Consider the following 15,103-nt stretch of genomic DNA (forward strand, 5'->3'; position numbering starts at 1 on the left):
TCCAAAATCTAAATACATGGTTAGATTCAGCATATCAAAGAACCCCAAGAATTCAATTTTTGATGAAATCAAACAAAGTTTCATTTTGGACCCTTTTGACCTCAATGTGGACAAAGTTGATAACGGGGCCCAAAAATCAAAAATCTAAATACATGGTTAGATTCAGCATATCAAACAACCCCATATATTCAATTTTTGTTGAAATCAAACAAAGTTTAATTTTGGACCCCGATTTGGACCAACTTGAAAACTGGGCCCATAATCAAAAATCTAAATACATGTTTAGATTCAGCATATCAAAGAACCCTAAGAATTCAATTTTTGTTAAAATCAAACTAAGTTTAATTTTGGACCCTTTGGACCTTAATGTAGACCAATTTGAAAATGGAACCAAAAATTAAGAATCTAAATACACGGTTAGATTCGGCATATCAAAGAACCCCAATAATTCAATTTTTGATGAAATCAAACAAAGTTTAATTTTGGACCCTTTGGACCTCAATGTGGACCAATTTAAAAACGGGGCCCAAAATCCAAAAACTAAATACACGGTTAGATTCAGCATATTATAGAACCCCAAGAATTCAAGAATAAAACCCCATTGAAATTGGTCAAGAAATAAGCAATTATACGAAGTTCTTTTGCACAATACTGTGCAATTAAATATTTCTTGCTATTGCGCAATACTGTACAATTGACAATTTCTTGCTATTGCGCAATATTGTGCTATTGAATATTTCTTGCTATTGCGCAATACTGTGCAATTGAAAATTTCTTGCTATTGCGCAATACTGTGCAATTGAAGATTTCTTGCTATTGTGCAATACTGTGCAATTGAAAATTTCTTGCTATTGCACAATACTTACTATATAATAATTTACACATCCTGTTTGGTGTGTATCTCCTACCATATTATTATTATTTGCTTTTAAATATAAATCAGAAATAACCAACTTTAAAGGAAAATTCTAAAAGAAAAAAAAAAGGAAGAAAAGAAAAAAAAGGGAAAAAAAAAATCCCCCCCCCAAATTTTTTGAACCCCCTTATGATTCATCACCCCCAAACTCAATCCCAGCCTTCCCTTTGTGGTATGGTACCTTGCAGTACAATTTCAGAGAGATCCATACACTTGAACACAAGTTATTGTCTGGAATTTAGAAAAATGTGTTTTTTGGGCCCTTTTTGGCCCCAAATTCCTAAACATTTAGGGCAATTACCCCCAAACTCAAACCCAGCTTTCCCTTTGTGATATGGAACCTTGTAGTACAATTTCAGAAAGATCCATACACTTACGCACAAGTTATTGTCCTGAAACTAGAAAAATGCTTATTTTTGGCCCCTTTTTGGCCCCCAATTCCTAAACTTTTCGGAAATTACCCCCAAACTCAATTCCAGCTTTCCTTTTGTGATATGGAACCTTGTAGTACAATTTCAGAAAGATCCATATACTTACACACAAGTTATTGTCATGAAACTAGAAAAATGCTTGTTTTTTGCCCCTTTTTTGGCCCCTAATTCCTAAAATGTTGAGGCAATTAACCCCAAAATCAATCCCAGCATTCCTTTTGTGATATGGAACCTTGTGGTACAATGTCAGAGAGATCCATACACTAACACACAAGTTATGTCTGGAAGTTACAAAAATGCTTATTTTTGGCCCCTTTTTGGCCCCTAATTCCTTTACTGTTAGTACCATAACCCCCAAAATCAATCCCAACCTTCCTTTTGTGGTATTGAACCTTGTGGTAAAATTTCATAGAGATCCATTCACTTAAACTAAAGTTAGAGTGCGAAAACCAATGTGTCTTCGGACGACGCCGGACGACGCCAGACGACGACGACGACGACGACGCCGGACGTCGACGACGTCGACGCCAACGTCATACCAATATACGACCACAAAAATTTTTTTGCGGTCGTATAAAAAGTGAGTATCCAGTTATAAAAAGTGAGTATCGAGTAGCAAAAAGTGAGTATCGAGTTATAAAAAGGGTAGTATCGAGTAGCAAAATTAATAACCAACAAAACAATATTATTTGTAAATACAATTGTTTTAACAAATAATTATCCAATTTATTACTGTACAATTTACATCATAGGGATGCAGGTGTGATTCTGTCGCATTGCTTGCTTCACACCAACTGGTCAACTGTAACAGATTTTCTCGTCTTCCGAAGGAATATGAAGTAAGAAATTTGGTTCTACTGCATTTCTGTGATGTAGTTGATATAAACAAAACTTAAAATTATGTAGATAAGGAATTACACTGAATTGATATATTACAGGTTTTATATAAATATGAGCAGGTAATGTTTCATTTACTCTAGCAGCGAAAAACACAAAAAATCTTTTTACTCTGATTTTTCAATCAGATATTTATTGTTTAGAAGGGAAAGATTGTGGAAGCTATACTCATTTCATCATAAAAATGTGCTTTATAGCTAAGACAAGTTTATTGCCAATTACTAGATAACAAGCATTTTACAAATACGAGGTACAGACATACAGACCTGCCGACCTACCCGCTAAATGGGGCATTTTTCACGTCGGAAGTGTTGAAACTCTATCGTATAGTCTAAATATCCAAAAAGCATACTTCCAAAGAAATAATGAATACAAAAAAAATTAATAAGCAGAATAACAAAAATACCGAACTCCAAGGAAATTCAATAAAGAAAATATATTGATAAATGTATAGACTACACGTAATAAAAGAACAGAGTTCCAATGTCACCCGCGTTGCACATATTTTATCTATCCAATGTACAAGGGAAATAACTAAAACAAGCACTTGTTTGGTTCTTTGAAACTTTTTATTAATATCTTATAGAGAAATGAAGGCTTCAGAGCAAATGCAATGTGATTTCCGTTATAATTTATATCTCCAAGGGCATAACTCGTTAAAAATATTTGATCAGAACTTATTTTCGAAAGTGTCAAAGACATTGCTGATATAAGTAAACCTATGATATAAGTTTCATAAGATTTTAGCAAGAATGGAACACATGAGAGCGATACCATTGCAATTTTCCATATAATCAATATTTTCAAGGAGCATAACTCTTTAAAAATAATTGATCAGCATTGATTTTTGAACTCTTCAAGAACATTGATGATATAAATCTCTAATATAATTTTCATAAAAATCTGACAAGAATTGTACACATTAGAGCGCTCATAAGGCAATCTTCCATATAATTAATATTTCCAAGGGGCATAACTCTTCTTAAAAAATATTGATCGGCACTGATTTTCAAATTCGTCATTGACATTGCTCATATAAACCTATGATTTAAATTTCATAAAATTCTGGCTAGAATTGAACATATGAGAGCGCTAACAATGCAATCTTCCATATAATTAATATTTCCAAGGGCATAACTCTTTTTAAAAATTATTGATCGGCACTGATTTTCAAATTCGTCCACGACATTGCTAATATAAACCTATGATATAAGTTTCATAAAAATCTGGCAAGAATTGTACAAATGAGAGCGCTGACGATGCAATTTTCCATATAACTAATGTTTTAAGGGGCATAACTCTTTTAAAACTAAATTGGTCGGCACTGTTTTAAAAAATTTGACAAGAATTGTACACGTGAGAGCGCTAACAAGACCGGACGGACGGACGCCCGGTATTTCCATGCCCCCCCCCCCCTGCAACGCGTTGCGCGGGGGACAATAAGTGTCCTTAAACTGTAAGAGGAAATCTTTTCACATTTTAGCTCACCCTTACCAAAGGATGGTGTGAGCTATTGCCATCACATGGCATCCGTTGCACAAGTGGATAATTTTGTTTAATTTTCAATGGTAATTTATTTGAGAACAGCATTATAGATTTAATCCAAACATACCATATATGTTCATATCATATCAATATATACGAGTGTTCACGTTGGTGTCAATTGGAAAATTCAAAATGGCCACCAGTGAGGTAAAAGTTTACATAGAAACCCAATGTAATATGAAATTGTATTTTGCTCTTCTTTTTTTGATAAATATGCGATAAAAGCAGGGTGAGCGATATCAGGTTCCTATCGCCTCTTGTTTCACTTTAAAATGGTATGCTTTTTCCTGTTAACAATTCCCTTTCAAATTTTTGAAATAACAAGTTTAAGGGGACGACCATTTTATTTTCAATGGGGAGAAGGCAGGAGGTTTTTTTTGGACGGATAATTTATTTTCACTTTTTAGTATCCCGGTTTACTTATTTTTTCGCGGCAGTCTCATTTATTTGCAACCCCTTTCACGACTAAATCCTGTTCTTTCCTGTAGTAATTTCAAGGCCATATATCATTTATATTCAAAATCCTGTCCACCCCACCCCCTCTTCGTCCCCTTACCTATGCTGTCCAAATAATTTTAGTTTGAAAATCAAATTCTGAAGAAAAAAAAACATAAAAAAGTATGTGGCGCCAAAAGCATCTTTGATTTCACTAATTCTTTAATAGAATCAATTTGCTCTACTGAAAAAAAAAATAATCTAATGACCCGATTTTATATTTCTCATTAAAAGACAAACATTCATTTCAATTAACAACATACAATTTTAAACGAAAATTATAGAACAGCTTTTCTACTAATTGTAAAAAAATACAAAATAAACTATTTTCGACGCTTATTTATTACGTTCATTTTCTACATCTTAATATATTTTCTTGACGAATCTTTAATTGATTATCTTTACAGTTGTGGTCTGTTACGGAGTAAATATTTGATTTTTATGGGGGAAGGAAAGGGAGGGGGGTGAAGAAAACTTTCGTCCTGCATTTTTATCCAACTAAATATCAGACTGAGTTTTTTTCTTACTTGAACAGGTTCCGGATTTTTTTTTTATATTCATTTGCATTTGTATTTTCACCTTGTCTTACTATTTTTGCATGATCATCCTGTAAATTTTTCCCCAAATTTTTAGTCCTGCATGTCTTTATATTTCCATTTTTTTTTCTAAGACGATGCAGCCCTGAAATTTCAATAGGTTGTATTTATATATTAATCTGACAATCAAATGCCCATAACTCTAGTATGACAAATTTTAGTACGATTTTTTTTAATGTAATCTTACTTTCACCAATGCCAACACAATAATTATGCAAAGTTTTTTGTAAGTCATTCCATGCATAATCAAGTTATGGTACAGCATGTCAAATGTTTTAATAAATCTGAAAATAAAAGTCGAGTCACTTTAGATCTGGAATGACCGAATGTTTTTCAAACAATAGGCAGCTTACACAAGAGTTACTGAGCAAATCTTGAAAAAAAAGTCCTTTTATCTGATGGTTAAAGCCCACTTACTCTGAAATGACAATCAGTCAATTGTCAAAATTCAAAGTGAGCTTTTCTCAAATCCTATACAGTAGTGTAAACTTATAAGTTATTGCGCGAATTGTGAAAAATTGCCTAAATCTGACCGTTAAAAGTCCATCTCTGGAAAGACACAATAACAAACATACAAATCAAAAGGGAACTTTCTTCTGTCAATCCTAACTTCATAGGAATGTGAAAGAAAAATTTCAATTATCGTACGACATGTTGATTGATGGAGGGACATATGGACCAATTGTCTGACTGACTAACTGACTGACTACAGTAAATCATGAAAAGTCTCGTCTAAGACGGTCGTATAAAAACAGAGATATCTTAAAACTCTCAAAGAAGTAAGATTATGTAAAAAAATACAAAAAAATTAAGATGATATTCTTTATATATCATTAAGTTAACAGTCACAATGAAACACACAATTTATAGATTTCATTATAGTATAGATAAAATGACATATATACAACCATAAATCATCCAATCAGGTAAATAAGCTTGGTTCCCTTTTAAACAAGGCTACATGACTGAGGACAAGGGTCTCTTCAAATACTTGAAATATTCACTTAAAATTCTTATATGATTTGCATATCAATAAATACTTAAATGTGATTGGTCCTTTAGTTTTTTCCTTGGTTTTACTTCGATACATCATATTGCCAAAAACTACTAACCTTAACGATGGTTATTAATTTTGCTACTCGATACTCACTTTTTGCTACTCGATACTCACTTTTTGCTACTCGATACTCACTTTTTATACCTCGATACTCACTTTTTACAACTTGATATACTTTTCATTTTCCTTTTTTTTTTTATAATTTTCTTTTTGTCTAAAAGGAGGGGGGGGGGGGGCAAAAACATAGTTTTGATGCTCCTACTCCGCTGAGGTAATATACTTCTGCATGCATATGCTCACATTTTATAACTCGATACTCACTTTTTACAACTTGATACTCACTTTTTATAACTCGATACTCACTTTTTGCTAATCGATAGACGTTGCGCACGATGTTGGTACGAATTCCATTTTGCCATAGATTAGCATGAAAATAAATACGTAGACTGGTCAGTTCGATAAAAATATAGTGATTTCTGGTTGAATTTATTACATTAGATTTGAAAATAAAGAAAAAAATGGAACCGAAATTTAAAATATCAAGAATTATAACACTTAATTATCCCATTTTTACGCAAAAACGTTATGTCCTACGTTACATTTTGTGTGCAAAAGATCGGAGTTCCGTTTCTTTTCTACGGTATTTTTTTCTGATCATCTGTATCTGTTATATAGCTTCTGCCAATGTAGGCACACCTCTTCCGAGTAGTGCATTTTACAACATGAATAAAAATATCTTCCACCAATATCACTGTACATTATTTACATTCTTGACGATAAAATTGGGCTTAATGTCAATTTAGACTGCATCAACACTTTAAATACTTTAAAATCTAAAATATCTATCTTAAGATATCACTGTTTAAGAGTAGACAACCATTAATCACTTAAGGGTTTATATAAAGTTATTATCTACTTTTTCTTCTTTTTCTTTATATCATCTAATTGCAACAGTCTATACCTTTCACAATGGAGATTGCAACATAATCGTCTACATTTTGGATCTATAAGTTTCTGTATCACTTTAAAAGCTTTTTCATTTCTTAACATTGTCAAGTAAGCAAATGGATCTATAATCAGTTGTAAAATGTCAAAGTGTTCATCTCTCATATTAAAAATAGCCAACTCTTCACTACAGGAATTAATTAAATCTTCCAAAATCGGTTTTCTTATATCTTCTAGACTTTTACACGTTAATAAAAAATGTGGTAAAGATTCTTCTGTTTCATTACACAATTTACATATAGACAGTTCTGAATTATTTATATACTTAGCTCTAACTGCTTGTAGAATGTAACTTCCAGTAGTTATTTTCAATTTTGTAGGAATTCTAATAATTTCCCTTGAATTCATAGAGTTTGTATTAGCAATAGGATGACAAATATCAATAATAAATATTTTAAACTGGTATAAAGTTTTGCTTGATTCAGTATCTCATATGCAAGGTAAGCATATATCGGGTTTGCGCATTTATACCGTGAAATTGGAAAAGCTGAGAGGAAAAATATTTATGATATTTTGAAAGTTTTTTTACTTTTCTCCTGGTTCATGATATTTTTTTGCCGGAAACCATGTGTATAGTTTCTATTGCAACGCGGACTTCAAAAAGTATAGCCATCTTGTCCCAACGAAAAAAAACGCTGTATTTTCTTTACAATTGAGGTTTTAACCGGCTGTATATTAAATACGCATAGTTAGATCATAGAAAATAAAACTTGGCGGTGAAAGTTTTTTTCTTTTTCTTTTTAAACAATATAGTGTTTAACATTTTTTAGATAGGCAACAAGATTTTTTAGATCGTTTCAAAAAGTATAGCCGTTTTGTCCCAACGTTCGCAAAACGTATAATTGATGTCATGTTCGGGTTTTTAATTTTATATCATAATTATTTGTTTCCAGTTTTATTCGAATGAAAATAAAAATATAAGTTATAATATAACCAATGTATGATAAAGGAAAAGTTTAAGTTTAAATGCAAATGTTGACCAAATGAGATTGATATAAAAAATATCGGTATCTTATTTTTTTTCAGCACATTCATGACATGTGTTTTATTCAAGGAACGTTGTCTATCTGCAAGTTTTAAATCATCAAAAGCAACATGCATTATTGTTTTGTTAATAAAATAAATTAAAGAAAAACTAATGCCACAAAAATACGAAAATGAGAAAAACATGAATCCAAAATGTTTAAATACCTAGAAATTTTGCGATAAAGAAAGCATCGGGAAATGATAAAATATAGAAAGGAAACGGAAACGGAAAGAAATGCAACAAAAGGAGTATGTATAAAAATGCAATAAAATGGGAAAATAAAATCTAATTTATATTAAAAAGAAATCTGTATAAATTTGGAAATTAATGTATGATTCATTAATGCGAACTGCTGCCAAAAGTAAAATTATCAATTATGGCCTGGAAAGACTGACAATTCCTATAAATGAATATTCATTAAACAAAAAATATGTGTACTACCACTTTGAGTTTTATTTTTTAAACTATGCATTTTCAGACAAACCGAAATTGGTTACCAAATTCACAACAGTAAATTGACCTCATCAATTATAAGCTTGAACGCTTGAAACGTTCTTTGAAATCGTCGAAATCGCTTCATTATGAGGAATGTCGTGTAACGCTAAGTAGTACCAACACCGTGCGCAACGGCATACTCATTTTTACAACTCGATACTCACTTTTTGCTAGTCGATACTCACTTTTTTAATTACTCGATACTCACTTTATATAACTTGATACTCACTTTTAGCTACTCGATACTCATCTTGTATAACTCGATACTCACTTTTTGAAACTTGATACTTACTTTTTATAACTCGATACTTACTACTCGACAAAAAGAAATCCTCGAAATGAATGCAGTTAATTTCACTGCCTTGATAATTACCTCTGTGATGGTCTTAAGTATTGTAAAGTTTCATTAATGCCTTTTCTAATTTGTATCAAACCTTACATTTAGATTTTAACAACATTTGGCTATAATGCCTCATAATGGGGTTCAACATTTGACCAAACTTGTATCATGCTCTAAATTACAATTAACACATTTGAAATGGGTATCAAAAATCATCTGCATGTTTCTTACTTGCTCCTCTTAAATGTTCAAAGAGGTTTTATAGTACTTTATTTGTAAAGAGATGATTTATTTATAACCTTTAATTTTTTATTTACATATCAATGAAAACCATTAAAACAATTGACACATGTTCCGGTTAACACTCTCTGCACAGCTCGGAAGTTCATCCTCAGTATTCAAGTGTTTTACTAGGAAAATATTGTTTACAACAATGTCTTTTAATTGTGAATTTTGGATTTTTAACTTTCAAAACCACAGGTATGTTCTCTGTAACTATCATCACGTGTTTTATTAGACGCGGGACAGTAGCTCTTATGGTCCTTTATGAAAATGAGCAGATGTGGTATAGTTTCCAATGAGACAACTATCCACAATATAGACCGATACAACAATAGGCCACCATGTGGCCTTCAACAATGAGCAAATTCGATATCGAACATGTTCCATATAGAATCAAAAACAACAAAATTGACATACCATATGATGACATATTATAAAAAGCAAAGCAAACGCCTGGTCTAATCACAAACAAACATTAGACAAATACGATGCAGCAAAGACTGTGAAAAAAATGTTCTTTGTGTCAAACTATAAAAGAGTGGAACAAATTACACGAACCAATAGCCTGCAGCATCACTACTGGGTGCTTCAAGGAGAAACTCACTAGATAACTTCTCCTTGGTACTTACCGTATACTTACATGCATAATTCATAACTTGTATTTATCGTATACAAATTAGAAAATAAAAAGTAAAAATTGAAAAATTGTACTTATAAACATATAAACACAAATATGAAAAAATGTAAAAAAATGATATAAAAATAACTTTGTAATTATTAACAATCCTGTGAAACCAGGCATCCACCAGTAAGTATTCATCAACCAGTTGATATTTTTTCTGTAAAGTAAAGAAGAAGAACAGTAAGCTTTAAAACAATAAGGTACAAAGGCCCCGGTATAACAAAATGTGTCGATTGCACTGCCAAAGTTGTGATTTGTTAGAAGTTTATATTCAATTTAGGCTTTCCGGTGGATACAATATGAGAGACGTATTAAAAAATTGGCGTAGCTTACGTTGAGGCAACCGAGTCAGTTGCCTCGGTAAAAAAAAAAAAAAAAAAAAATCCTTTATAACCTTTTAAACGATTTCCACCCAATGCACTAGACTAGCTTCTAAACGCTAATATACCGACTTGTTTTGTCTTGTTGCCGCTATTGATTCATACCCGGCTTTGCGAATTCAAGACTTATGGAAACATTTCCCTCCTGTACTTGGAAATCCCCTTTTCGACAATAGATTTATTTAGTCCTAACCCATTGCAAGCAAAATCAGTAGAATAGATGATGATCCAACTTACGAGTCTTCCCCGATCGAATTACTTTACTATTGAATCGGGTAAATTATTTAATGTTGTGGGAGAATAATTTCTAGTATACGAGGGTCTGGATGAGGTTTATAGAAACAGAAAAATGCCCTGAAATTAATTTAAACTTATAAGAATAGAGATTTAAAATGGTGATTAAATATAAAAGAAAGGAAAATCAAATTATGGGCGAAAATAATTAAAAATACATTTTTGAAAACCCCATTCTTAGACTTCAAACCCTCATTTATAACCGTGACGTCTAAAATTGGAACATCGTTGTGTGTTGACATTTCCCCCTACGTGTAGAACTTTAAATACACAGAGTTTCATTGACTTTGGTACCAATCAAAATAAAATATGCATCAATCAACATGCACAGAAAATAATGTATATGTTGCGGTTCTCAAGTTTTATTCTCGCTATTTTAAATTTATAGTTTTCACCAGCAGGGAATTTAAAATATTTAAAGGAGTCACTAATTCCAGAGAAATATTTATTATATGTCTGTTAGTAAATACATAATGTCAGTTTATATATTAAAATTTCAACCAAATACTGTTTTCATTTATATCAGAATACTTCAGAATAACGTAAATGTTAGTACTTCGCCGGTTGTCATTTTCATCGTGAATGTAAAAAAGTTCAAAACCATTTAATAATTTGAAGACCTTCCAAGGAATACCAGGACGAAACACAACCAATACAAGTGCCGTGGTGCACTTTACATGTAGCATGTGTTTATCTCCTAGTTTATCAAGAAATTCTGTTGTTCGATCCGTGCGTCGTTTAGGGATGATTATCTATAATTCGTTGATTCATGACCCACGGCCAAGCGAGTAAATGATCATCACAAAAATTATTTCAAATAAACCTTAATCGTTGCGTTTGTTTTTCTGTATTGAAAATTTTGTACAGGTTTCTTCTGTCCATCGAACAAGGTCATGATTTCTTTTGATATGACGTTAAATCATATGTCAAAGTGAGATACAGCCACCTATATTAGAGTGTACGACGGCTTGGAAATATATTGGGAGATTAGGCTTTTGCGCTGGCTTTCAGTTACTGCTAGCAAGTCAGGAAACTGACTTGTTAGTGGTTATCTTATGTGATATCTTCACGTGTTTTGTTGTTTTTATAACTTTGAGTTGACCGTAGATTAGATAGTATCGGTTTAAATCATACACAACTTTCTATAGACTCAGGACAATTTTGAACTTGACAGATCAATCTCCTGTATCCGTAAAGAATTTTAAATCTGGGAAGTTCACTGAAAGGATTTGATTTGAAAAAATGGTAAATGCTTTTGATTTATGTATTCATCTGAACATTGAAAATGATGCAGGTACCAGAAATCAACTAATAAATCGGTAGTATAACTTAGTGTAAGGCATATTAACATTATTATGATGAAATAAAATTAAACAACTATTATTTTTAATAGGATTCTTCTTGTTCAAATTGTAAAAACCTCGATAGCTTCGAAGGGGGGGGGGGGGGGGGGGGGGGGGGGGGGGGGTAAAAACAGAAGGCAAGCTACTCCACTGAAAAATCGTACTTGATCTTTTAATCGTGTATCCGAAAGGACGTCTCCCATTGCAGCAGTAAATCAAATCCTCGTGACGAAACCGCGTACATCATGCATGGCGACAGAGACATGGAGCAGAAATAATTGAAGAGCATTTTAGTATTGCTAGTACATCTGTGCAAGAAGGTTGTATCTGAACACTAGATTTCCAGAGTAAATTAAAAACTCATTTTCTTCGGTTTTTTATGCCATGTTACGTCGACAAACTAAATGAGGATTTCCTGCAAACATTGGTAGAGGAATACAAAAACGATATTTCGTTTTCTGACAATAATCCGCAATAGGTGGCGAAATAGCGAGCGCAATAACACGCAAGATATAATTACAGGTAAATTAAAGTACAACATCATGATATTTTATCAATCTTAATTATTACTTGAGAAAGTATCAATAGTTTCTTTATTTTATACTTTTTATTTACTAAGGATTAATAAGTTTTCAACTGCAGTTTATTTTCATATTATTTTTGTTTGATGCGAAGACTCTATGAATTATATTACATATATTTTCATATTATTTGTACAATTATTAAAAATATTTGTTTAAGAAACAAAGAATAATTCAGCAAATGTTGCTGCTCATCCTAAAAAGAATAGAAGACGAAAAAAGTCATTATCCTTAACTGCGTAACTACAATGGAAGTAGTCATACAGGTCTGGAATTGAAAAATCATCTGTTATTGTAAATAGTTTGACATTAAACGAACAGCATAAGGAGTAGCAGCATTCGAATACTTCAACAGCAGAGGAGAATGGACTTTGCTAACATTGTTTTATTGATTATTATGTTGCATATTCAACAAGAACTGCGCGTTGGATTGGCATTGACCAAAGGATAGTATAGAAAATCAAGGTATCAGAAAACAAATTTACATGTGATTTTAGAAAATAATGGCTAACATGTACCCGGGTACATGGAAAAGAAGATAAAAATAAAAGAAGGAGATAAAGTTGCGTTTTGACACGTATAGGAGAGAACTAATGCTAGAATGTGTTTTTAAGTTTGACAGGATAATTACATGTATTTCCAAATCCAAAACATATTCCGTACATTGAGAATTTGTGGGAATAAACATGCAATTTATATTTTACTTTTGTATTCTATACTGCTAAATTAACGAATCATGAAAACTGTTTTTTTAACCAGTTAATCTGTTTCATTATCGCCCATGTGAAATATTATGTCACTAAGGTATATCATATACAACCGTAATACACTTTAGTTGGAAATGTTAGAACTAATAATATATCTTTTTAACTGTCTGCTTTTGGGTGCTAAGCACATGAGCTGTCCATAGAGGTGATCAGATGGGAAAGGAGGGACCAGGGAGTTTATTCAAGTATGAATATACATCAATTTAACATATCTATCAGTACGAATAAATGAAGGAGGGTATTCGTCAATGAAACAGCAACCCCTTGACACAATTACAAATATACCATTTATATATATATCTTAATTTGAGTGTACAGATTATACCTATATACTAGAAACCGTACGTAAATTAGTTGAAACATTTTGTATGTATAGGTATGTAAGTACATTTGACAAACTCGTCTGACCTCATAGGATAATCCTCCGCTGGATAAGTTTTGGTAAATCCTATGAAATTCAGTTATTTTAGTTCCGCATAACCACTCTGAAATTCGATATCTCAGAGTGGTTATGGGGAAACTTAAATAGCAATTTTAGGACATCGACACGAGAGGAACGAAAACGTGGTTTTATGATATATGGGATAAAATATCTAGTCTTCTATACAAACACAACCGAAGAACTGACATTTAATTCCTAAATGAACATAACATTGTGTCATAGGTCAAATTTATTTGTTCAGTGTATGTTCAATGGTGTTAATATGTCCTTTGATTGAGTTAAGCTATTTCAGTTGATATTTTATAGTGTGTCTTTCTATGTTGTGATGTTACACTATTGTTTTAGGAAAAAGGGTGAAGGTTTGGTACCATTAAAACGTTTAAACCCGCTGCATTTGTTTGCACCTGTCCTAAGTCAGGAATCTGATGTTCAGTAGTTGTCGTTTGTTGATGTGGTTCATAAGTGTTTCTCGTTTCTCGTTTTTTTTATAGATTAAACCGTTGGTTTTCCCGTTTGAATGGTTTTACACTAGTAATTTTTTGGGGCCCTTTATAGCTTACTGTTCGGTGTGAGCCAAGGCTCCGTGTTGAAGACCGTACTGTGACCTATAATGGTTTACTTTTATAAATTTTGACTTGGATGGAGAGTTGTCTCATTGGCACTCATACCACATCTTCTTATATCTATAATCATGAAACAATAAACCGTAGGTCACATTGACGTGTAATATATGTAGTGTATCGACAGTTGAGTAGCGGTGGAGTAGCGTGTGCTGGTTTCTGGTTTCGTAACTGTTATGTGTCTTTCCGTTGCAGTCTAAACGAAATTTTGATTGGTGTGTTATGCGTGGTCTTTTATTTTTTTCTACACACGTCGGGCGGGTCCAAAGAGACCCATTATCTTCAACAAAAATACTGTCAGCGCATTTGAAATGGAAAAATGTGTTTATACAAGTTAATATGTCAACAAAAATACTTTTAGCGCATTAGAAGTCGAAAATATATGAATGTCGGAAGACGTTAAAACACATGACTGCATGATTGCAAGAAATGTAGTTTATATTGCACAGGTTGCACCTTTGAATACGGTATTCTCCTAACCGAGTATAGAATATTCTGAAATTCTGTGACATCACAAATATTCATACTAGGTACTTCGATGCAAAGACGTATCCAATTGTGTATAAAATTGCAATGAATAAGTAAACACATATTTTAATTTATTAAACATTGTTTTCAACAAGAAACTGCTTTCTATGAATTAAACATGAAAATCCCCTCTCCTCTGTAAAATTCATCCCAAACAGATACATTGCCATGTGATCTGTTAGAGTCCGCGTCGTTTCCCTACGAATCCCGCTCGCACCGAGTCATTCGCCCTCTTGTGTAGTATTTACGATTTACGTCATAACACTACCATACTGCTCTCTACCTCTTTATCGGCTGGTACGAACACAAAGCGCTTTCCAAGGACTTGGCTGTTATTTCTAATACTATAGGAATGAACGTATTATTACACGGCTGATCTA

General features: G+C 32.5%; 1 protein-coding gene across 1 annotated transcript in view; it reads right to left on the reverse strand.

The window, feature by feature from the left end:
- Positions 1 to 1,026: 1,026 nt before the first annotated feature.
- The window catches only part of LOC127735401 (glycerol-3-phosphate acyltransferase 3-like), a 92,507-nt gene continuing 78,430 nt past the window's right edge, over positions 1,027 to 15,103 (reverse strand). The window contains exon 16 of the transcript XR_007998382.1: positions 1,027 to 1,739. The gene's annotated coding sequence lies outside the window, so the exon portion shown is untranslated. The remainder of the gene's footprint in view (positions 1,740 to 15,103) is intronic.

This window comes from Mytilus californianus, unplaced genomic scaffold (genome assembly GCF_021869535.1).
Source record: "Mytilus californianus isolate M0D057914Y unplaced genomic scaffold, xbMytCali1.0.p SCAF_3, whole genome shotgun sequence".
In the NCBI taxonomy this organism is placed as follows: Eukaryota; Metazoa; Mollusca; class Bivalvia; order Mytilida; family Mytilidae; genus Mytilus; species Mytilus californianus.